Source organism: Mirounga leonina, unplaced genomic scaffold (genome assembly GCF_011800145.1).
Source record: "Mirounga leonina isolate KUSES-001 unplaced genomic scaffold, KU_Mleo_1.0 Mir_153, whole genome shotgun sequence".
In the NCBI taxonomy this organism is placed as follows: Eukaryota; Metazoa; Chordata; class Mammalia; order Carnivora; family Phocidae; genus Mirounga; species Mirounga leonina.
The window spans coordinates 9,659,933-9,686,059 of record NW_023270387.1 but is presented as its reverse complement, the minus strand read 5'-3'; the positions used below and the strand labels follow the sequence as shown (position 1 = coordinate 9,686,059).

Here is a 26,127-nt window from a genome sequence, read left to right as displayed (position 1 = left end):
AGTTCTTCCGATGTGGCCCTATTCAGGCTCTTACTTGTAGAGGGAGCCAAGACAAGCCGAGAGCCTTACCCTGAAGACCCCTAATGAGGGACTTGAGAACCATCCATCTCAACCTCGCCTTCTGCCCTCAACCAAGGAAATCACTAGTGAGCTCCGAGGATGGTTAAGCAATGTGACTGTTGAGGAGGGAGCCGAGTGATGGAGCCACAGATCCAGCAGGGAGACAGGCAAGTTTCCTCACGCCGACTGTTATCACCCCTAGAAATGTGTGAGTAGACAGCCTAAGCAAGAGGGTTGACAGTCACAGATGGGGTGGGAACCGGGGCACAGAGGGAGTCGGAAATTCAGGAGGCTGCTCTCTTCTCAGATGTGTGTGACCCAGCTCAGCAGCCATTAGCCCAACTGGCTATTTTATTTCAATGTGAGCTAATTACGTTACGTTAAATTACAAATTCAGCTCCTCACAGCCACGCTGCTCCTCTTTCCAGTGCTCAGCAGCCACACGTGACCAGCAGCTACCATTACTAGACAGCACAGACAGAGAACGCTTCCTTCACTGAATAAGTTCTCCTGGACCAGCCTGTCCTAGACTATTTGCCTTTTCCCAGTGAGTCCCAAGATTTTTATTGTAGGCATAACTGAGAGACAACGTAAGTTACTTTAGGTTGATGGCACTGCAGAGGGCAAGCTGAAGAAATGACTGTTTCCCCAGGCGCACTTCCACACCACACCCAGGTTATACAAATCCAGGGGTCCCAGGCACAGCACAGAGGATACGAGTCACGTGTCCTAGAGTCGTTCTGTGCTTGTTCGCCATCACGGCTGCCGATGGCAACCCTGATCACCCCAAATGTACGATTTCTTCTTCGAGTGTCTCACGTCATGCCCTCAGTATGCAGGAAAAATAAGGACTTTATACTGCCAAGCTCAAAAGAAACCTACAGAAAAGGATCCAGGAGCATCATCAAAAAGGATTTTTAAAATAACTTACCTGAGTCAAGGTGCTCTCTTGTAAAATACTATTATTACTTCTGCTCTGGCATGTTTCTCCTTCCCAATCTCATTATAAATGCTTTTCCAACACCTACTATTTACTCAACAGCAGAAATCAACTCCCACTCAGAAAACAGCTAGGCATTGCCACTTAAAGACTCATAAATATCAGATGTAGATACTCTGTAAGAACATTTTCAAATTCAAATTACAGGTGAGTGTTTCAGATTTCCTTCTGCAACTTCCCTTCCATGGGCATTGCAAATGAAGTGATCAGGAGATTAACGAATGGCAGGTGTGTTCTTCACTTCTGACACATGCACACTCCCACCACCACATCCAACGCTGGGGGTTCTGGAATGGGCTGTGCATATTTAAATGTTTTGTAAAAGGTTCTTTCCTCATTAGCTTAAATTGGAATAAGACGCTTCCATATGGCCCCAGGACATTAAAAAAGTTTGCAAAACTTTTAAAATAACAAAATTAACATAAAAAACCTTACAATTAAAAAAATTGAAGAACACCTTCCAGGATGTCTAATGCCAGGCTAAAAATACTCTCGGGGTGCCAGAAGGTGGAGTGACTGCGAGAGAGGTGTAAAGAATGACACATCTTGACAGAGGCATTCCTGCGATTTGGGAGAAGTGAAAATGTTTTCTAAGCTAAATTTTTGGAGATAACTTTTCTACACACTCTCTGTCTTACCCTTTTGAGTTTGGTGAATACATATTTTCAGTTGGACCTGGTGTAAGGGAGCTGTGTTTTTGGAAAAAAAACCAAGAGGCCCTTTTGCTTTCTATAGAGATGTATTTATACTCAGCTGGAGAAAAAAATTAATAGTCTAAAAACAAGGCAAGAAGCAACGTAAATCACTTAGAAATCATGATTATTGGTCTAAAATCGGTGTAAGAAAGTTTACTTTAGCAAGACAATAAAGAAAGGTGAGTCCGGCCACACAGCAACCCACTTGGGAATGGTCCGAAGGACGAAGACTGCGTCAGCACACTTGTAAATCAAGGCATAAATTATATTTCAAGTAGTACAATAAACGTGCACTAAATGAGGGCGGTCTCAAAATGTGGTCCCCTACATTGCCTGAGCAATCTACATTGATTAATCAAACATGCTAACTCAACAAAACAAGTCCAGATTAAGCTTTTTTTTTTTTTTTGGGCTCCACTTTTCCCGAGAACCATTATGAAGTCTCTATGAGTTGCTCTGTGTTCACTGTCCAGGATATTGACCTTGCAAAATGAATGGACAGGCAATGAAAAATTACCACTTGCTGAAATCCACTATAATACACTTATCTGAGACTAATATTTCATTGGTTAATTATTTAATTTTATTTTTAATTTTGGGGTTAATTTTTTAATTTTAAATATGGCAATGTCCTTTGCCTTCCCCAAAAGACACACCCCTAATTTATTCTTTCATGTTAGTCTTTATTAATAACTTTAATCAAAAGGAATGCAACCATTGGTCAAAACAACAAAATCCAACAAAGCTACTAGTGACAACTTCTGGAAGAAGTTAATTATCAGCTATCAGTGATGATTTTTAATGACAGATATCAACTACCAAAGAAAATCACCAAAAAAAAAAAAAAATCCTGGCAAACTTCAAAATTTTTTTAAATTAATAAGACTTACAAATAAAAACTGAGTCCTGCAGTTTGCCTACCACCAGCAAAGTATTATAACCAGACCAGTCACAAAAAGATCCAGGTTCTCAGTGCAATGCCTACCAGCAGTAACAAATCCCAAAGGCATTTGGAAAGGCTGCTCAAATGAAGAACCCCAGAGAATACCGTGTTATTCATTCAACAAACCCCCAAATACCTATGGCTACATCTTGGGTTTTGTTACCATTGAGAAGTGTTTCACCTCTACTATCTTAAATCCATATACTCTGATATCCAACCGCAATCCATGACTATTTCCTCTCTTTTCCTGTTCAAGCCATCCCAACTCCTGCCACCTGCAGGGACTGCATCCCTCTGCCTGTCCTTTTTCTTCTAATTGCCCCTTCGACTTCACTATCCCCCAGCTTAGGGCTCAGTCACCTTTCAACTTAATTCCTCACAACCTCCTCCTTGGACCACACGTGGCCTGCACATCCCCAGAATAGGTCGAATGGCCCTGTGTACTGGGGCCCCTCCAGCTCAGCGTCTGCCAAGTGGCTGTGGGGGAAACATGAACGATGCGGACTGGACCAGGGGTCGCTTTGTAGTTTCCAGTTCCAGCACGCCCCAAAAATATTCCTGTGAGGGAGGCATCAGGTCAGCACCCTTTGCCGTTTACCAGGATTCTTACCACTTTCTCAAGCACCCAGCTCCTCCCTCCTCTCCCCTCTCTTAGCAAACACCCTCATCTCTCCCTTCAGGGTAAAAACAGAGGGCACTGAGCAGGAGATTTTACCAGTTTTCAGGCCCTTTTCCCAACTACCTCCTAGTTTATTTGCATTCCTCACTCCTTCCCACAGTTCCTCTGATTACGAACAAAAAGCTGTACCCTTTATTTAAGGCTTCCTTCTCCCACCTGGGCCCTTGATCTCCTTCTGTCCCCCTCTGGGGTCTCGCGAGTGATCATCCTCTGTCCCTCTCTCTGATTGCTCCCTGTCCACTGCCCGGCTCCCCTCAGCCCACTAAAATGCTCACGTCTCTCTGTGCCTCCAGGCCCTCCCCCAGCCACCTGTGCCTTCTTCCCCTTGCAGGCACACTTCTTCAAGGAGGGATGCTTCTTCATCCTCCATTTAATGCCAAAGGCATTGCAAAGGGGCTTCTTCCTCCACTCCTCCGCTGGCTTCGGTAGCCTCTTTGCCTACTTATTCTCAGGGCCCGGCTCTCCCCGCAAAAGCTGACTTTCCTAGGGTTCTGTCAAGCACAACATACTATTTGTCACCTAACCCAGGACACTCTTCATGAAAGGCGGCGTGTGCCGGTGACCCTCTCACCTGCTCCCTCGTATCTGGCCTGCGCCACCCTCCCTTCTCACACGCCTTCCCTTCCCCCGAACAGGCTGAAGCATCCATGTCTCCAACCCAGAGCCTCTGGGAGCGCCAGGGCTATATTTGCACTTTCCTCCTGAATACCTTACAGACACCCCAGACCCAACAGACCCCGACGGGACACGTCACTTTTCTCTCTGGCCCCCACATGCCCAGTCTCACTCAGTGGCTTCACTGCTCCCCCAAACATCAAAGCCAGAAACCTCAGAGTCATCCTGGATGTCCCTTCCCCCTCCTTCCCACATCAACATAAACAGTCACCGTGTTCTGTCAATTCTTGTTTATACATCTTCTCACATCCCCATCTCCTAGGCCACTGCCTTGTAAATCCCTCTTCATCTGCTCAGAACAGTGATCCTTGACTTTTGTTAAACTCACGCATGTCCGTTTTACCAAAACAGAAATACACCTCATCCTGTATCTAGCCCACTCCTGAATGACTCATCTCCCTTAACTGGTCTCCCTGAGTCTGCTTTGGTTCCTTCTGGGTCCTTCTCCATTCTTCCTGATTAAAAGAAATCTAATCATCACGTCACAGCCTCAACTCCTTGTCACAGACGCTTCATCAGGGTCTTCTCCAGCCTACACTTGCAAGTGCATATCCTGCCCCTCTAACTTACCCTTCCCCACCGCCCGCTGCCCCTGCAGCATACCAAACATTTTTAAGGTGCCAAAGCTCTTCTCCCTCATTAGCTGCATGTCAAATTTCTACTCTACCTTAAAGACTTTTCTGCTTAGGTTTGAATGTCACCTCCTCCCTGAAGACCTCTCTGTCCTTCCTCAGGACACCCGTTTCCCCTGTACTTGGATTATTTACACTTAGGACAGCCTCTACAAGGGGACTCTAAGGCTGCAGAGATGAGGGTCCCTTATTACTCATCTTTGTCTCCTTCCACATACCCATAACATAGGAGGCAATTGTTAAATATTTGAGAATAAATGAATTAATGAATGAATACAAATGAAGTACCATGTGCCAGGACATCTGCTAAAGCAGTACAAATATTAGTCACATATAAATGAAGTATAACCATCAAGTGAAGCTAGATATCCCCTTCTGTCCATTGATGGGCCATATATTATGCTTTCTTGACAGGACTGCACAGTACTCTGAATTTCAGGGGTACTTAGATAATATCCAAGAGCTATAAGAAGACACTGAACAGCTGAGCTACTACTTTTAGGTCCGAATCACCAAAATCTCAGATCTTCCAGCTGTTAACGTCCCTAAAACAGTCATGGGGGCCAGGTGTAGAAAGGAGACCCTTTTGGCAGAATGTTTACGACACTCACAGTGAGGAAGGGGTCTTCTTCTGTTAAGACTGACATTTAGACAAAGGATAGAGGACTAGGACATATCAGACCTATCATACTGTGCAGTAAACCATGGGAATGTATTCTTGGTCTCATCTATAAAGCTGGATGAAATGACTGACCAATACGAATTACAGATCCCCATTTCCAGAATGGTGTTTTGCAGAACTCCAGAACTCTATTTCTCCAAAATGTTAATAATACCAGCAACTAACCATCTACTAATAAGGATATCCATGTGCCAGGCACAGCACCAAGTATTTTATACACAATTATTTCATTTAATTTCCGTAATAACCTCCATCATTAGTATACCCACCTTTAAGGAAGTTAGAGCTTAAATACAGAACTTTCCCAAAGTTCCATAATCCAGATGACTGGGGCTCTAAAGCTGTAGATGCTAACCACCGCCGCCGCCACACTAATAAGCCTGTGTCCAAGCAAGTTTTGGTGCATGAACGCCCTTCCTAGAGGTTACTGTCTGCATTAACATTATAATGTAAGGGCTCTCTGAGGCCTCTCAGGAAAGCAAGCCTTTTAACTCTATTTAACACACATTCGCCAAGCTTATTTGACTCCAGGAGCCTTTTTTAATGGAGCCATTTGAAACATATCAGGGGGCACGTGTTTTGTAGAATACAATTTGGCTTTAGATGATAACCAAAGGGATTATGAACCCACCGAGGCCAAAAGGAGAAAGGAGCTAATTGCAGTATTTGTTACAAGTGATGGAGCTAGCGAGGCATTTGTGTCACAATCTCAAATGCCAGGTGACATAACAACAGTGACGATATTCGTGAGTCAAATGAAAACTATTTTTCCATTCATGGAATTAGACACCAACGTCGTCTGATGCGATCCCATGAATCACAAAGCCAATGCAAGAAGTCAATCTACCGAAGGGACAGCAGTGGTAAAGAACGCTTAATCGGTACCATGGTTTTTGCAAATGCTGAAACCACAAAAGGAACTGCTTGTGATCTTTTCCAGTCCTGACACACTTCCTTTCTTCCTAGGACACTCACCTCTGTGGAGGAACCCCTGAGCCCCCCATTAAATCATATTCTTTGGAAGGCCTAGCAGGAAGAAGGCTGGAGAACAAGACTTGCCTTCGTTACAAGCACTTGGCAACTCTGCCACCCTGTGCTCCACTACTTATCCAGATTCCACTTACTGACCACCTACTACATGTGAAATGCTACATGAAGCGGGAGAGAAGGAGCTCACAGCCTGGTGGGAAGAAAGCAGCACCCAGAGACAGGGCAGCCGACTCCTTGTGCAAGAGGCTACATTCCTCTAATTCTTCCTGGAGGGAAAGACGAGCACAGGGGCCTCCCAGTCCTCATTCTCACATAAGGAGCAACCTTCCGAAATCCTGAAGGAAAAGAGAGGTCAGCACTGGGATGGCAAAGCTAATGAAAGGAGTGTGTCATTTGAAAGTCAGCCAATGAGTTCACGGTGGGCCAACCACAGAAATAGGAATTGAGACACCTGCGGTCAGGTTTTGATCCTGAGTGATCTTAGCAAAACAGTTGGCCTTTGCCCCTTTTCCTCCATTCTACATGGATGCAATGGAGATAAATTAATACAATGTGATGGGCAAAGCCTTATGTAATTAGTACAGCCAAAGAGAAAGGACAGGAAGCAAATCTAAGATCCACTACCGCAACTATTACAGAAGACAAATATATTTCTGTATATAAATAATCTTAATACCTTTACGTGGACTTTTACAAGATTGAAATTAAATCATAGAATTACTTCTTGCCTACAGAATTTTTTTTCCACTGAACTATTCATCTTCTAAAGTTGGATGGGTTCAAAAGGATCTTTATATGACTTCCTTTTACCAAAATTCCTGTTCTGACAATTCCCAGTCAAGTAAATGCCCACCTACATCCTACACATGGAGGATACATGAAATGCGCTATGAAAAGGAAGGGACGGAGAATCAAACAACCAACCTTCTCTCATGAATCACACGGAAACGCTCATGTGTTCTGTTTATTACTCTTATCAATAGACTTTATATTTTAAAGCAGTTTTAGATTGGGAAAATAGTATAGAGCCCCCTATACAGAACCCTGCACAAAGGTTCCCCATTAACATCTTATGTCAGCATGGTGTACATTTGTTACGGGTAAGGAACCAATGTTAATACGTTATCATTAACTGAAGTCTGTCTTTTATTCAGATTTCCTTAGTTTCTACCTAGTGTCCTTCTTCTGTTCCAGAATCCCACCTAGGACTCACATTACACTTAGTTTTCGGTCTCCTTCAGCTCCTCAGGGCTGACAGTTTTGAGAGGACTGGTCAGGTACACTGTTGGATGCTCCCTCTACGGGAATGTGATGCTTTTCTCATGATTAGACTGGCGTCGTGGGTTTGGGGGAGGAAGACCACAGAAGGAAGGTGCCATTTTCACTGGGCATCTCAAGGCCTGGCTGAGGTGGTGTTGATCAGGTTTCTCCCCCGTCACACTTCCTTTCCTTTTCCACGCCTTTGGGAGGAAGTCACCATGTGCAGCCAACACTTGAGAGGAGGGAGGAGGTGTATACTCTCTGTCCTTCAGGGTGGAGTATCTACATGACTTACTTGGAATACCTCATGTGACATTTGTCTCTTCTCCTGCATCTGTTAATCTACTCAATCATTTACTTGCATTGTCATGGTCTCGTGGATATTTACTTTGTACTTGAGGTTATAATTCAACACTTCATTTATTTTCTTGCTGGAATTGTTTCAGCTTTGGCCACTGGGAGCTCCTGAAGTGTCTCCTGTGTGTCTTCCTGTGACATACCCCCATCAATGTGGTTCTTTTTGAGCCCTTCCTTACTTTCTGGCACAAGAGGCTCCAGCCTCATCTCCTATTCCCTGCCCCAGCCCTAGAATCAGCCATTTCTCTAAGGAGCCCTGGTTCCTTGCATGGCATAATGGTTTTAGAAACCAAGATCTGGGCCCTACGTACACTTGTTCCTAAGAGAAGTGTCATTTCTTTTATCCCCTCTTGGCTGACAGCAAAGAAATGTCTCTGTGTTTACTAACATGCGTATATAAACATACCTACAAATATTTCTATAGGCAACCATCTTTATATAGATTAAGTTAAACATCACATATCTCTTAATTCTCCAGAAAGTTTGAACACATTTTTCTATTTAAAGTACCTCACAAGAAAACTATCATTGACATCTTAATACGTTTCCTGTGGCACCTAGCACAGAGTTATCAGTAAGATTTGCTATATGAAATTCAGAGCTTGAGAATGGGTTCAGATATATCTCCTACCAAATGAGGAGAGCAGTCATACCAATTACAAAGGACTACTGGAGAATTAAATAAGACAATGTATGCAAATATTTAGAACAGAATCTAGCACACTTTAAGCATTTAATAAATGGTAGACACATTTCTAGTTTATGAGAAAATATTTTTTTTAATTTAATTTTTTTTTAAAGATTTTATTTATTTATTTGAGAGCGAGAATGAGAGAGAGAGAGCACGAGAGGGGGAGGGTCAGAGGGAGAAGCAGACTCCCTGCTGAGCAGGGAGCCCGATGCGGGACTCGATCCCGGGACTCCAGGATCATGACCTGAGCCGAAGGCAGTCGCTTAACCAACTGAGCCACCCAGGCGCCCCTATGAGAAAATATTTTCAAGAGCAAAAGACCTCATGGTATAATTTTAGCTTAGGCTTCTTTAAGTTTGGTTGTTGTATTCATTTTTACCAACTGACTTAAAAGTAAGCATCAATTCAGATATATTCTTTTACTCCAACTAGACTCTTTGAAGATTAAGCCAGCAATGTTACTAGTCACGTGACTGATGCCCCAAGGCACTAAGAAGTGGCTTTCCTAATGTACACTACCACAACCTCTTTCAAGGAGTGTGACTGGGTTAAAAACAGGTGTCAGTGTGAAGAAGAGAGAGCAATGAGACATGGGGTTGCGATTTCTACATCTCCCCCACTCCATCAGGATGTCCACCATCCAACCCCACCACGCCATTAATAGAAGAAGGTAGTCAGGGCTCCCACAGAAAATAATTTCAGCTCTTACAGCTGATCAGAACTGTCTCAACACTTGGAAGACCTGTCCAGGTAAATCTAGTATAACATGATCAGAAATACCTTCCATCTCTTATAAGAAGCCATCTGACTATACCTGGCAAAGAAGCCACATTAATTTCTACATGGTGGCCAAATGAGATACTAGTCACACATAATGCAGAGTATATTTTCTGAGGACTGGTTTCAAGTTAATGCTGGTGCTCTGAAAGATCACTTAACCACTCACTTAAACTAAATCTGATTTTGTATTTTTTTCTACAGGGTCAGAAAGGGCTCAAGTATCATGCTTGCTTAGCACACAGATCATATGAGTGGTTTGAAGTTCTACAAAGCAGGCTTCTGGTAAATAAGATGTAAGTGGTTCCTGGGAACTGGACAGAATGTGTGAATCCACCATCAAAGCCATGTGAACTATGCAGACCCACTGGATGCCTACACAGCACCATGTGAACTGGGCATCTTGTAATGATGCAGCTCTTCTCAAGAGCTCATCATAACCAATCTAGATTAGTTATTGCTGAGTGGTCTGCAGAGGAGGCAGAGCAAGGCCCTGAGATGGCTGGTGGGTATTCAAGGAGTATTCAGAACGTCAAGTTCAGACCTCATGCTCAAGAAGGAGACTTCTGAACACAAGACTTGTCAGTGATTGCAGGACCTGACTAGCCACAGGCACAGAGCAGAATCTAAATCAGAGAATCTAGAGAGCTGCCTCAGACTTAACAGCAGACAGCACCCAGCTGTGGAGTAGGACATGGCCATGAACCTTAGGTCAGGACTGTCTGCTCCCTGAAAATGCCCAGAGCAGCCCGACTGACCAGTCCTGCCCTCACACTCCACATGGCACCAGGTAAGTGAGTTCATGGTCCTCTGCATCAAATGCTTCACCTCCAGAGTAAGATCCAGGGCCCCACCTGCCTCTCCAGGGTCCCCGTGGCCTCAGCCACACTGACCTTCTTTCAGAGGCTGTAGGATTCTTTCCCACCTCTGAGCCTTTGCACGTGCTATTCCTTCTCTCTGAACTTTCCTTCCTCCCACTCTTCACAGACCTGGTTCCTTCTAAACTTCCCATTTTCCACTTAGATGTCATCTCCTGAGAGGGGTCTCCCCTGACCTTTCTCCCAAGTAGCAACCCCCTCCCTCCCTCCTTCATTATTCTCTAGTCCAGTGCCCTGTTTGTTTTCTGTAGAACACTTAGCATGGTTTAAGGTCATTTTATTTACTTACTCGGTTTTTGGTCTGATTCTACCACTCCAGCATGAGATTCCTGAGGGTAGGAACCTGTTGGTTTTGTCTGTCACTGTGGATTCAGTGCCTAGCACATGGCAGGCATCCAGTAGAAATTGCTCATGTTGAAAACGCTATGCTCAGTGAAAGAAGCAGATACAAAACCCCACATATTGTATGACTCCACTTCTATGAAATATCCAAAATAGGCACTCTGTGGAGACAGACCCCAGTGAGGTGCTGGGGTGGGGGGAGGAACAATGGGGGGTTTGACTGCTTGATGGGCATGGTGCTTTCTTTGGTGTAATAAAACATTCTGGACCCAGACAGAGGCGATGGTTGCACAACATTGTCAATGTAATCAACGTCACTAACAGGAAATGTTATTTTGTATGTATTTTACTGCAATAAAAAAAACCCCAGTGGTGTAAACAAATGCATCGATTGTTGCTTGGCATCCCGCCGTCCTGGCAGGTGCCAGCTAGGAGGCAGGCAGCTTCCCCTCAGGCTGACGCCAGCTCGTGTACCTGCTGGATACGACTGCGACAGGCTAGGTGCTTACAGACTGAACCATCAAGATGGGCTCTCTGGCTTTTATCAAGTGGAATCATCCAATGAAAACCAAATCCCCATTTGGGCTGCACATATGCACAAACACAGAGCCCTGGTTTAAGTTTCCTGATGTAAGTGGTCAGACGATGCAAGAGTAAAGCCAGTCCTTTCATTGGGTGCCTGGGTGGCTCAGTCGTTAAGTGTCTGCCTTCAGCTCAGGTCATGATGCCAGGGTCCTGGGATTGAGCCCTGCATCGGGCTCCTTGCTCAGCGGGAAGCCTGCTTCTCCCTCTCCCTCTCCCCCTACTTGTGTTCCCTCTCTCGCTGTGTCTCTCTCTGTCAAATAAATAAATAAAACCTTAAAAAAAAAAAAAAAAGCCAGTCCCTTCATGTCTGTCAATGATCAGCAGTAAGTGCACACCGAATTAAATTTAAGATAAGCTGCACCAATTATTGAGAAGTAGAAAATGAACACATGACCTTTGGTGCAATTCATTTATTTCATGCATACAGAGAACAGGATATGAGTTCCATGTATGTGTCCCAGAAACAAGTCAGCCAAGCTGGCCCAGAAGGGGAATGGGAAGTAGGAAATTTCAAAGCAGAAAAAGATCTCTTCTGTTCCTTTCCTGCTTCTGTGAATGCCAGTCCCATTGCCGGTGGTCATGACCAGAGAGGCTTACCTTCATCATCTAAGACTTCCTTTGTATTTGGAGTATTTACTTCCATGGTTCACCTACTTTTGCAATTACAGGTAAAACACAGGTTGGAGGGAGGGTAAGGTATTGGAAATAAAATGCACTTAGGCTATAAGGTTATAAGGAGCCCTCTGGTGAAGTACGTATGTTCCTTCTAAGATCATTCAGTCACTTACCCAGCATTTCCTTACAAATACCTTCATTTAGTTTCAACACCTGGATCAACACCGTGTGAACTCTTCCACAGTTTCAAAAAAAAAAAAAAAAAAACAGACCCACTATTGACAACAACTGAAACTGTAAGTCCAGGGAAAATACTGGGGGATACTGAGGAAATGATATGCAAAAGATATATCAACATTATCAACTCAAATATTGAAATTTACATGTAGGAATTTTAAAAATAAGATTTGCAGCTCAAAATACAAGATTCACTTTTTGGACAGGGAGCAAGGGAAGCCTTCTGAATCCCTCATAGTCTGTGCCCCACATAAAACACACAGTCTTTGTAGTACTGTGAATAATTTAAACTATTCTTATGAGTTCACAGAAGAGAGAATTTTTCTAAAGCAACTTCTAAAACTAAAATTCTTGATAAGCTGAACACAGACATAGAAATTTAAAGGAAATACACATGCTTTCTTTGAATTAGACCTTTAGGGTGAAAATGGCTGTACTGTATACAAATAAATACAAATAGCCAAAGAGTATATAAGAGCATATACAAGTATAAAAGAGACATGATTCCCAACTATCCCCTGGAATCAGCCACCACGGTGTCATAAAACAGGATATCTGAACCAGAAAGAGTATGCAGCACAATCATATTAAATATGTTATCTGAAAACGTTTCTGAATTGCCAATTTTTAAGTGAAGCAACCCAAATCTACAAAACCTAGAGACAAATACTTTAAAGTCATGAAAAAATTAGTCTTAAAAATATTAAAGACTATTTTGAGAATCTCCAATTCAGTATTTAATCTTCTATAATACGCTCTTACTCATCTATTCTAACTCTAACTCTATTCTGAATCTGGTGAGGAAAGGAGGTTCTGGCTAATCATTTCTGTCTTGTTTCCACGAGATTATTAATAATGCATCATTCATATGCACTTACTATTATGCCAAGTGCTATATATACATTATCCCTAAAACCAAGCTTTTTCTCCATTTAATGGGAAGGAATCACTGCTGTGGCAGAGATACTTTACAAGATGGCAGCAACAATATCTCCCATCCCCCACGCTCTTGTGCAATGTGACCTTGCCATCAAGAGGGGGAACTGTGTCAATTACACATGAGACCTTTAATTGGCCTGGCAGCTTCCACATTCTGCCTCTTGGAAACCAGCTGCCACATTAGAAGAGATCATCAAGAGACTGCTATGCTGTGACAAGCTCAAGCCACCAGAAGGGGCCCTGGAGGATGAGTGGGCATGTAGCAAGAGACTCCAAGGACCACTGAAACATCAGATATGCAAGTGAAGACACCATCTTGGAAGTAGATCCTCTCGGTCCAGCTACCAAAACCAATGCCATGATGATCAGGCACAAACTGTCCAGCCAAATCCTTCCTGACTTCCTGACCTACATAATCATGAGCAAAATTAAAAAGGCTGTTTTTAAGCCACTGAACCTTGGGATTGTTTGTTACACAGCAACAGATAACCACAACATTTTCTCATGGACCCCTGGCCTCTGGAAGAGTCTTAGATCTGAGGAATATTTAAAGAAATCCTAGTTGAGCTAAGGTTGCCAAAGTATAAAGACAGGGCAACTGAGGCCCAGAAAATTTAAGTGGCTGTCCAGGGTAGCAGAGTTTATCAATCACATCGTCTTAGGCAACCAGAGGAAGAGGACTACAACACTGTCTTGGCTGCGCAGCCATTCTCCTACTTATGCTTTCAAGCTGCTTGACCAGAGCATAAACAATGAAGTAAATGGAGAACAAGGCTTCACGACTAAAGAAAGATGACCAATAATAGATATAGTGTATTTCAGTTCATCAAGGCCCTGTTTCTAATGTATCTGAACCTCCAGAAGTGAATAATGACTTTCCCCAAATTAGGGTGTCTTTATTGGCCAGGAGAGTACACTCTGCTCTACGTGGTGTCAGGGGAAGGGCTGTGGAGGATCCCCAGACTCAGCTGGCTATGGAGGCAGCTGCAGCTGATGGAGTCAGTGTAAGAGGTGTGAAGAAGCAGAAACAGACTGGTGACTGAACTCTGTTCTTAACAGTTCCTTCAAAGGTTGACAAAAAGCAGTTTGCACCATCTCCTCAAAAGAGCTACAGAATGAAAGACAACTCAAATCCTGAATTTAAGAGTAGCAAATTTCAAGTTGTCCCATTCAACAGTCTGGACGCACACTCCTCAATATAAAGATCCTATAAACACGGGGCTGCATGAAGAGGCCAGTGCTTTGTGGCATCACTTCTGCACAGAGGAAGAACACATTCCACCTTACTCAAAAGTCCCGCATTCCCTATGCTGTCAGTGCCCCTTCTAACACAACCCTTTCCACCAGACTCTGGAAATCCTTTTCATTGAAAACATAACCCACCGTATTTATAAAACATTCCACATCAAGCTTTTCATTGCAATCAGGCTCTTCTCTGAGGACAATGCTTCCCCCACAGTGTCATCCAGGAAAATCCATGTGTTCTCCCACACCCTCTGCATCTTCACCATGGATATTCCATAGGCACTCAAATTCAATATGCTCCTAATTGGATTTATCCAACTTCCCCCATGCTAAACTTGTTATTTTGTATCTTTGCTTCATTTGATTGTCTGCCCATTCATGCTAGGAATACAGAAGTTATCTTTGACTTCTCTTTGCCCCTCACCTCCAACCCACAACCAGTGACAAATTACTAGATTTCCCCTCACCTATATTTTTAAAGCTTATGCTGCTTTCCATTCTACCACACCCCCAGTGTAGACATTCAACAGTGGCCTAACTGGCTCAATTCCAACCCAGTCCCCTCAAATTCAGACTCCCTGGCAGTCAGAAATCTCCCTCTGAAATACAGTTTCCTCATTGTTTAAATTCTTCAATGGCCACTCTGCCTAGAGGATGAAGCCCAAGCTCCTTAACACTGTGAACTAGATCCTCTATTATCAAATCCCATTTCTTTAGTCTAGGATTACACCTCTTACTTCCTCACTCTGTGGACTGTAGCTGCATGCCTTTGCCAAAGCCGTCCCCTCCTGTCTGGGTGCTCACTACCTCTCCATCCTCTCCCAAACTTCCCTTATCATCTCCCATCACTGTTCAGATAGTCCGGGTGTCCTGGATGCTAGAAAGCCATTCCTGACCTTGCCCTTCATCTTTCACACTCACAGATTAGATTCCCTGCCCCTATTTCTGAGAGACCTGGATAACTTCCATCACTGTGTCTCTAGTCCCTTACACAATACTCATTACTAATGTAGTCCAAAGAAACGATGATTTACTCATTCTTTGTTTCTTGAGCACCAAACATGAAGCCTGGCATTGTAGTAGATGCTTAAGAAATTTTCAATGAATGGATTATTAAATTATTATATGGACTGAAGTCTCAGGGGATCAGTCTATACCAAAATATATCAGTAATCTATTGTTGTATAACAATATTTCAACCAATGGCTCAAAACAATACACATTTGTTGTCTTACAGTTTCTCTGGGTTAGGAATCCAAGCACAGCTTGGCTGGGTCTTCTGCCCCAGGGTTTCACAAGGCAGCCATTAAGATGTTGGCCAGGGCTGTGGTCTCATCTGAGGCTTGACTGGAACAGGATCTGCTTTCAAGCTTATGTGGTTGTTGGCAGCATTCATGTTCTTGTGGACTGTTGGACCAAGGGCCTCATTGGGCTGACAGCTGGGGGTCACTCTCAGTCCTTCCATATGGGCCTTTTCAACATGGCCAGAAAGGGAGAGAGTCTCTTAGGAAGACAGACATTATCATCCTATGTAATGTAATTGTAGAAGCCATGTCCCATCCCCTTTGCTGTATTAAATTGGTTAGAAACAAGTCACAGCTCCCACCTGCACCTAAGGGGTTGGGGGGTTACACAAGGGCATGAAAGCCAGGTGGTGGGAATCCCAGGGGCCATCTTGGAGTCTGTCTGCCACACAAAGATACAGTTTTGAGAGAAGTCACCAGAAAGGCTGTGTAGCTAAAACAGCCAGGAGAGGACTGAGAATAGCAAGAGTATGTTAAATATATTAAAAAGGAGTATGCTTATGTGTGAAACTTACCACACAATCTTAAATACATTTTTTTCTTTTTGTGAAAATTACTTTTAGGTTACTAGAGAATTCTACAATTAATAAAAAAAAAATTCTGTAAAGCATAGCTCAGGGTTTGGGGGCAAATGTTAAATTTAAAACATTGACCATTTTCTACTTGTACATTACTTTAGCATCATTATTTTTGTAACTGGCTCTTTAGATCAGTGAGAATCTTCTTAAATCATTTATTTTTCATCCATTTTAAAGGGTGTTTGGGGCTCAGAATGCAAAGCTTTATTTAATATACCTCAATAACTTATAGCCAACAATACATAAGGGAAATGTCAACCTCATAAAAACTAAAATCTGAAAAGTGAGAAATGTTCAAATTTTCCTCAGAGAAAGAGAAATTTATGAAAATAAGGCAAGTCAAGGAAGTATATTAAAACATTTCAAAATATAAAGAATGTGCTTAATGCATCAGCAATTCTTTGATGTGTCCCTATGGACTATGCCATATCCATAACAGACCTGGCAGCCTGTGACTAAGTTATGACCAGGCTAGTTGTTCTTCAGACAAATCAGCACTGAATGTGGCCAGTGACACAGCAGTCACTTCAGGGCAAAGCTGTGTCTCAAGGCCTTCCTGTACTCTCCCTTCAAAGGGCTTCAATCCTTTTTATAAATGTTCTGTTTTTCTTCAGAGTGGCTCTCGGCTCTCTCTGACTCAGGGTTAATCACAACCACATGAAGAAGGCCCCAAATGCCGCTAAAGTAACATGACAAATGAGGGGGAAAGAAAAAAAAAAAAGCTTTTGACTTTCCACCAAAACATAAAGCTATTAGCAATCATCTGCCAAGATGTGGGGAGCAGGTCGACCTGCCCCCCCAAAAGCCAAAGAGGTCAAGTTCTCCACAGTGAACAGGGCCTCTCAGACCTCCCCTTAGTTCTGTGCTAAGAGAATAAGGAGAGAATTTTCCAGCAAACTTTTAAGCCTCTATGTAATTTCTGAGGTATAGCCATTATCTACAGTTACATTTTCAGGGTTTACCCAATGAAACTCAACAGTACTCTGGGGATTGCCCTGGGAAAGTATCCTTCCTCAAGGGCAGGACCAGCCTGGAGAGGGTACGACCAAAGCCTCGGTAAGGGTATACAATGCAGCAGAGGGGACCTTTTTTTTTTTTTCACGTAGGCTGCTCGTTTATTAGCGCTGGTGATGCAACGTAACGGTTTCCAGTGAAGATGCTGAGCTGTGTGGATCTGGCAGAGCAAGGTGAGGCTCAGATGGGTGAGTGGTGCGCTCCTCTATTTCTTCCACTCGTTCTTGTCGTAGTCCCACTTGGCTGAGAAGCCCTGAATCGGGCTGACCTTCATGTTGAGCATCCTCTTGGTCTGCTTGGCCACCCAATCCTCTTCAAAGGTGTGCGGGATGGGGCCGTACACATAGTGCTTCTCCCAAATCAGAATGAGAGCAGTGAAGCTGAGGAAGAACATGGCGGTGCCCACAACCGTCTTCCATTCATTCATGCTCCTGTTCATTTCAGCAAAGCTTTCGTTGAACTTCATGTGGTACAACTCAACTTTTTCATCAATGGAGAGACTGCTCCAGGGAGTCTTCTCCTCTTTCAAGGCCTTCTGGCTAGCAGAGAGGTTCTTGACGTGGGCCACATTGGGCAGGGGATAGTCACGCGGGTCAACGTAACTCAGGAGAGCATAGTCTTCACTCTTCACGACGCTTCCATGTGCTCGTACACACACTGAGGTGGAAAACTGCTCGCTTGCCAATTAGGCTAAACACTCTCATAGCCAACATTCTGCCGCTGCCCGCCGCGACTGCCCTCTGTGCCCCGGCTGCCTGCAACCGGATGGAGGGGACTTTTATATGAAGCCCACAAAACCACCAGCACTGGTGCTGGACTGTTTGATGCTGAGCTCCAATTAAGTATCAGGAATTTAAAAAAGAGCACGGGACAAAGGTTTTAGGATCAGAACAATCATCACTTACTAGCAGGGTGGGTTGTTTCATTTCTCTGAACCTCCACTTTCTCCCCGGGAAATTGCCTATTTCCTAGACTGGTAGCCTGAGGCCAGTTCACACATCTCTGAGCATATCTGGCTGGTGAACTTAGGGGAGGGCAGTCTGTCAGATATCTATGTGTGAGAGATTAGGGGGCTTTCAGCAACCGAGCTGATCTAAATGCAGGAGAGGGCCAGGGTCAGTGAGTAGAGGCTGCACAGATCCATCCACAGCCTGGACATCTGGGCTTGGGCCTGCTCCCAGGGAAGAGAAGGCCATCATGGAAAAAGCAAAGGAGCTTTTTCACTGGAGGGCTCTGGGCACGACATGGGGGCGTAAGAAAGCTGCTCTGGTATCTCCAAAGCAAAGTATGACAAGGAACCTGAGAAAGGAGCAAACATCCCCCTTGTGTGGAACAATATGGCCTTATTGTAATATAGGCTCCAAGGAACACAGAATATTTGGTACCCGGGGGAGGCATTCAACCAAACTCGGCACATAGTAATTGAGCACCAATCTTCTGTCACATATACAGAGACCGCACCTGAGGCAGAAGGCACCAGAGGCCAAGACAGAGGCGCAGAGTTGGACTCAAAGCAAGTGCAGGTGGAGCGACAGGAGAGGAGATAACCCCCCAGGGACCCTCAAGTACTTGAGGGGAATTCCACTATGAGTAAGAGCAAAGAGCATACGGGTGGGGACGAGAGTCACTAAGACCACAACTGAGTATGACCCTCACTGCTATAATGCAAGCAGGCAGGCTAGGGAGAGCTGGGTTAAAAGTTTGAAAAATGTTTTATAAAGCCAGATCGCACAAAATTCTCTTTAAAGCAAACCAGGAGAAAGGGAAGATATTCCTTCAATGACTATGCAGCAAGAAACTGCTTCTATCATCAGACCAAGCTAAAACATGCTCATTAAATTTCCCTTTGGTGACAGGTTGTGGTTCTTTCCCGCGTATCCACTCAGGGCTTCCTCATCCACCCAGAACCCATGCAAACCCTGCCTCTCTCGGGTAGGGAAGGGGGATGCGCAAGGCATCTGTTCAGATTAGGCACGAGATGGAAAATCAAGTCACATTTCATAAAAACCAACTCCTGAGAAATAGCAAATCTGCTCCCCGCAGCTCACGTGTTCTTCAAACTCCATTTTAATGACCAGGGTTGCAAAGGAAAAGTCCTTGTCTACTTCTCCTTCAAGCAGGGCTGAAGTTCAGGTTTTCTTCCATCTGAAATTGCTTTATTGACTTGACTTGCAGCAATTCCCTTAGGTAGGTATCACCCGCAGATGCAATTCAGCTAAGGACTGGATTCGATTACTGCCAGGTAAACAACTTACTACCCACACAGACTCTGTCCCAAATAAAATCCCCACGTTATTGAATTGAATACTTCTCTATGAAGGGACGCTGAAAGACCCTCTCGCCAGAAGGTGCACCTGGATGCCGTGTTGAAAGTTGCCTGGTTCATGGAGCTGCATGGACATTGCACCTGGAAAGCCTGTGAAGTGTAGGGTAGCAGGCAAGCTTGGCCCTTGACGCTGCATTACAATGACCTTGCAGGAGGACAATCATACTACACACCACGATGTAACGTGCCTCAAGACTCTTTATACCTCCGGACCTCGCCATTCCATTTGTAGGAATTTGTACCGAGAATGCAGTGACTGTAGGAAAGTTCGATGGTGTTCACTGCAATGTTGGCGATGGGGTGATAAAACAGAAGTAAACCAGTGTTCAGCGATAGCAACTGCTTAAATAAACTGGCCAAATATTCTACAGGTACGTTCAGACATTGACAAAAATACAACAGAGAGTATATACTAACAAGGAGGAATGGGTCCTCTGTAATGAGCAAAGCAAACAATGAAATAGTTTGTGCCATCATATAAAAACTTTAGGTTAGGGGCGCCTGGGTGGCTCAGTTGTTGAGCGTCTGCCTTCGGCTCAGGTCATGATCCCAGGGTCCTGGGACTGAGCCCTGCATCGGGCTCCTTGCTCAGCAGGGAGCCTGCTTCTCCCTCTGCCTGCCATTCTCCCTGCTTGTGCTCTCTCTCTCTGACAAATAAATAAATAAAATCTTTAAAAAAACAAAAAACTTTAGGTTATAAAACATACGCATTTGTACACAGAAAAAAGACCCAAAGGATAGATAACACAATGTTAATAGTATTTATTTTTAGGTGGTTGTTTAATGGGTAATTTCCATTCTCCTCTTTTTTTTTTTTTTTAAGTAGGCTCCATGCCCAGAGTGGAGCCCAACATGGGGCATGAACTCACGACCCTGAGATCAAGACCTGAGTGGAGATCAAGAGTCAGACGCCCAAAAGACTGAGCAACCCAGGGGCCCCTCCATTCTCCTCTTCTGATGTCTGAGTTGGTAAATTTTCAACAATAAGCACAAATTACTTTTTTAATGTTAAAAATGAAGTATTTGGTTAAAGTCAGGATTAGAAAAGAAGTGGAGGTAATAATCTCGCCCACTGTTTCACGATACATACAGTGAGGCTGTGTAGCTCAGGAAGCTGTCCTGGGGAAAAGGGAATTCTACCACCAATAAGGGAGAAGATTTTCCTAAATCGCTATTCACATGAACAGTATCTCTAAATTAAATTTGTAATTTAATGAATTACGAACTTATCAAAATCATCTCTAAGTTATTATGAAATGAGAGCCCCTCCAGAGGTGTAGTTCTTCAGGTTTTCTGGGTCACTTAAACGACTCTAGAAATATCTAATGAATGCCATCCATGCAATTCCTGGAAAAATGCACCTGAGCTCTAATAAACAGAAATCATGCCTGTTGGTTTAGGGAATCACAGGGACCCAAAACCGGTCTGTGGGTCCCTCACAATAGCGTGCTTTACGCTGTGCATTGTGACATGAAAACATGACATGACATAGAAAATGAGGGAACAAAGAAGAATAAAATAAGATAACATGAAATATATCTCACATATATGATAGGTCAGTAATATTTTGTGAAATTTTTGTCTTGTGAAATTATTTGTAATATCTGGATAAATATAAAGAATATTTAATGATATAAATCACTTGTGTGTGAGTGTGTGTGTTTTATTGATCGTGATATAAAATATATTTATCACCACGGGTTGGGGTTAAACAGCATGAAAGTGACTACCCTAGGAGCCCATTACTCCAGGTTAAAAAAATATCCTGCACTAGAAGGGAAAACAGCATCAGGGTGATTTAACCAAGCGTCTAACCATACTTTTCAGAGCAAAGAGGGGAAAGAGTGGAGTTTCTTAAACCTCTTATTAAAAATGATCTATTACTATTTAGAAAAAATAGGAGCTAAAAATTTGGGTCAGGACCTGAGCAAGTAGCTTTGGATTCTGATCTGGTCCGCATCCCATGAACACATAAATGCTTTGTTTAAATTATGATTTATTTACTACATTCACCTCTTTACTACTTTGATTCTGCGAAAGCAAATCACATCCAGCTTCAGGGAAGCTCCTTTTTTCTCTCAGGCATTCATTCATTCTCTGTCTCATTCATTCCCCACCGCCCCAATCCGCCCCACAGTTCCCTCAGAACAAAGCAATGGCTAGAAATGGAAAAATTCCACAGACTCGATTGAATCTGAGACACCCACACCAGCCACAAGGAGACAGATGTCTGCTTCGGACTATCTCCAGCTCACGTCAAATGCCTGAATCACATGGATCTTCCAGCAGGATGGTAATTTTGACACCTGTTTTGGCAGAGCCAGTGAATGGCCTGTCAATGCCCCTTGCCAATAGGACAGACACATAGCTCTTTAGTTTTATGTTAAGTGATCATAACTCTCTTAGTTCTGGCTTAGGGTAGTGCAGAGAAAGGCAGAAACTGGTGCCAGGTGGGGGGCCCTCAGTTAGATCCCTGCTCTTTTCCATGCTGTCTTGAATTCAGAGCTTCAGCACCCAGGCCACCACCATCTGTGGCAGGACAGCCCATGGAAACAAAAGCTGAGGCCAAGTTCACCTTCAGCGCTTTCAGCCCTCCCGTTCCCATCTCTGGGAGGCCTCCAAAGGGTATCTGGGAGAGGGAACATCATCCTGCATGAAATAAGTAGAACTCGGGGCATCACAAAGAGACACAGATAATTATTACTAACTCGTCACGTGTAAGGAGCGCTCTGCAAGGTACCTGAAGGCACATTACTTAGGCTACCATCTGGCCCTGGCCTGGGAGTTTCAAAGGCATTTCCAAATAAAGGAAAGGAATTTTCAGGGAAGAAATTATCTACTGTCAGTAAGGATCAGGCCCCAAATGAATCACATTTTGAGGTGACGGTCAGGGAGCTGATCCTGCGATCTTTTGTTTTTTAATTGAGGTAAAATTCATATAATGCAAAATTAACCATTTTAAAGTGTACAACTCAGTGGCATTGACTACAACATTGTGCAACCAACCACCAGCTCTATCAAGTTCCAAAACATCCGCATCACCCCAAAAGTAAACCCCAGTTACTCCCTATATCACAAGACCAAAAACAGATCCGAAGCTGTGAGGTCTGCTCTCCAAGGGTCTAAGCTGAGTGCAGGGTGAGGGCAGGAACTCCCTCATACTCCCCCATTGCTGTATCCTCAGCTCCAGAACAACACCTCACTCCCAGGAAAGGCTCAGTAAATATTTGCTGAAGGAATGTTGAATGATCGAGAACCAAACGGAATAGCAGACAACCTGACCTCCTTTGAAGCCAGTGAACTACTCACCCTCTCATGCCCACTGCTGACACTGAGCCAGGCCATCAGTCTGGAATCCAGAGATCTGGAGGGGGCTGGCACTTGGGTAAGCGTTAATAGGACAAGACTTGAGAATGAGGTTTACTGAGCACTTTCTAAGTGACAGAAGCCTTACATTATCCCATTAATCCCCCATGAGGACACCTGAAGCTTAGCCACACAACTTGTGTGAGGTCCTGAGCTGGTCAGTGTCAGAGCTTCGGTGGGCAGCTGGGTACTACAGCCCAAAGCCCTTGCCTCTTGATACGGCCATTTTACAGATGAAGAGACTAAGGCTCAGAGCACAGTCCTTTGCCAGTTCTGCAAAAGAGGTGGGAAGCCTGGGAATCGGAGAACCTAGAAGGCTCAGGATAGTTCAGTGGCAGGATGGGCGGGAGAGCTGCCAAAGGGACGGGTGACTTTGCATCTGATTCCAAAAGAGAGAGTCCTCGTTCTTCCGTGATTCGGTCACAGGCCAGTTTCCATTTCCTGGTGACCAGGGCAAGACCCCATGCGGTGGGCCAGGAGACCTTACTGGAAGGCAAACCTCATCTCCAAGGGATGCCCAAAACCACTTACGCAAGGTGGTGAAGGAGTTTCAAATCACTTTCTAACCACTCAGACGCCCAATGTTTCAAAAGCTTTCACTGTTTCTGTCAAGAAGAATATTCTCGGAACAGATGACAATGCTGATCCACACAAATGGTGTTTTTTCCCTCCTCGACTTTTTAGAGTTCTAAGTTTTGTCTCTTTTCCTTGGGGAAAGCAGAGGGCAGAGTAGTCGGTGTCTGATGGTTTCAGGCTCCGCAAGAACTGTCTGAGGCAGACACTGCTACGAGGCCCACTTTCAGACGGGGAACCTGAAACCCAGCCAGGTGTCCCCGCGGGCAGCTTGCACCTGGGAGGGCAGGAGCTGTGAGGATCCGTACACATGAGCACTAGGAGAAGGAGGGTACGGACTTCGAGGGATGCCAAGAACGATTCGGAATCATTTACACCATCACAGAGTGAATGCGACAGGAAATAGTTCTGTGACAACACTTACAATTGAATTCTCACCTCCCATCTGGCGTGGCCTGGAAGTAGAGATCCGCGGCTTGCTCAGTAAAGCCCAAGACATTATTAATACCCCTTTTCTCAGGTTATCATCTTAAGTTATTTGTGAAGATTTTAAGTGTCATTTTATTTTATTTTTAAGTGTCATTTTACTCTTCCTAATGATTTTATTACACATAGGATGAGGAAGTCCTCAAGTAAAAAAAGCATTCTATGAAATAAATAACAGAATCTAATGGAAAAATAGGATTCACTTTGCTTGTCTGTTATTATTCAGGAAAAAAAACAAGTGGCACAGTAAAAACAGTCAGCTCCTGTATTACGAGCATTGCAGGGACCCATGTGTCCCAGTATAAGGACCGGGAGTAGAAAGTCACAAATCTCTCAAGTGCCCAGGCTGCTGCCCACCTCGGACACACAGAAACCTAATGAATACAGAACTTAAAAGATGAACTTTAATAGCCCGTATCTGTCCATGTCTATGAACTGTTCTCTGTCGGTCCATCTATTCGTCCATCCGTCCGTCTATCGATCCATCCATCATCTGCTACACTGCTACCACAAAACATTCAAGACTGTGGACGAAACCTGCCCGGCCAGGTATCTTTGGCCCTCCTGTTCATCGATGGCCGTGAAAGCAAAGTTGACAGTCATGTGTCACTTTTAAGCAGGCTACAGGCTCGGTGTGCCCTGCGCCACTGGTGTCCTGGCCATGCCAGCCTGGGCTGAGGGGGCAACACAGCACAAGAGTGTAGAGTGCGGGCTCTGGGGTCTGGCTGCCTGTGTTCAAAGCCCAGCCTCCTCTCCTCCCAGCTCCGCGCTCCTAAGCAAGCTACCTGACCTCTCAGCTCCTCCCTTCGTTCTGTGGTGGAACAAGGTGATGTTAATACCAACCTCCCAGAACAGGATTAAATAAATCAAGTAAGTGAGGTGTTCAAACAGTTCCTGGCACTTTCTGAGCACTCAGTAGTGTTACCACTCTGTCTCCTGCAGATCATTTTCTGTCTGGTCCTTTAACAGCAATCAAATTAGTATGGACTAATGCGTGCTATTCTGATAAATAGTAATCAAACGGTGCTATCTCCTCCACGTTACTTTCCCCAAACGCCATTAGAAGGATGGAGTAAGTCTTTAGAAACATACCACAATTCATCTTTTTTTTTCATAATTCACCCCCAACTTTGCAGTTTCTCTATTCATCTTACCGCAGGGCTTTAAATGACAGAACTTGTAACATTCCCAAAGCTAATAGGCAGATAATGTAACATAGTTAAAAAGCCAGTTTAAAAAGAGAAACTCTTTTATTCAAAGAAAAATTTCCTTGAGTTGAGCCACTCCACTCACCTCAAAGAGAAAAGCATATTTTTATAACACGCCGGCCTATTTTAGCAGAGAGGATGAAATAAAATAAAGGAATTTATCCAGTCTGAATCCATCATCGGGGGGAAAAGAAGAAATATTATCTCTCTCATTTGAATTCATTTGTGATATATTTTTGTAGCAAGAGGTATAAATAATGCATGATGGCATTTCAGAACCTCAGATTAATGCTCCAGTGTGTTCTATTCCCTTCCGCTCTGTAGTCACAATGTGTGTGACCCTGCACGGTAAGCAGTGAGGGTGGCGCCCAGGGGACTGTTTTCCAGGGGGAAGTGGGAAGGGAGCTGTCTCCCCCAGGGCCCGCCTGTGTCTGAGTGCACTTCCTTCCTCCCTACGCTACTCCTTCCCCAGGAGGAGCTCCCTCACCTGCCCAGCTGCTGAGGCTGGGTTGTGACCCACTGGGCCATCCCCACGAGAGGCTGGCATGGCTCACCCTGGAAAACGGCCACCTTGCCCCCTGCCTGGGAAAGTGAGGACAGCAGAGGGAAGGGCCCAAGGCTGGTTTGCCTACCGGAAGGGGGAAATGAGCTTCCTCCCAGCTGCTTTTTCGTCTTAAAGACTTAAAAAATGCACAAATTGTGATCTCCCTCATGCTAACATGCGCCCCCTTATTTCACACATATTTAAAGAATACATGAAAGCTTGAGACATTTTCCCTCAGAAACGTACCACCCTGCTAGTCTCTAGAAATAAAAAAAGGAAAAAGCTTACGAACGTGTTTTGTTGCTGCGCTCTCCAATCAAGTTTTACAGCCCGTGTGTGTGTGTGCGCGTGTGTGTGGTGAAAATTGGCAAAGAAAAGTACAGCACAATGAAACAACTAAAAACAAATTAGTTTCTCATCTTCCCTCAAAAGTGAAATAAAGGTCC

The 26,127-nt window shown here is 44.1% G+C and overlaps 1 protein-coding gene and 1 pseudogene across 9 annotated transcripts in view; both read right to left on the bottom strand.

Moving 5' to 3' along the window:
* NCAM1 (neural cell adhesion molecule 1) overlaps positions 1 to 26,127 on the bottom strand; it is a 299,415-nt gene that overhangs the window by 189,495 nt on the left and 83,793 nt on the right. The gene's annotated exons all lie outside the window — the stretch shown is intronic.
* LOC118013241 lies at positions 17,257 to 17,906 on the bottom strand (annotated as a pseudogene).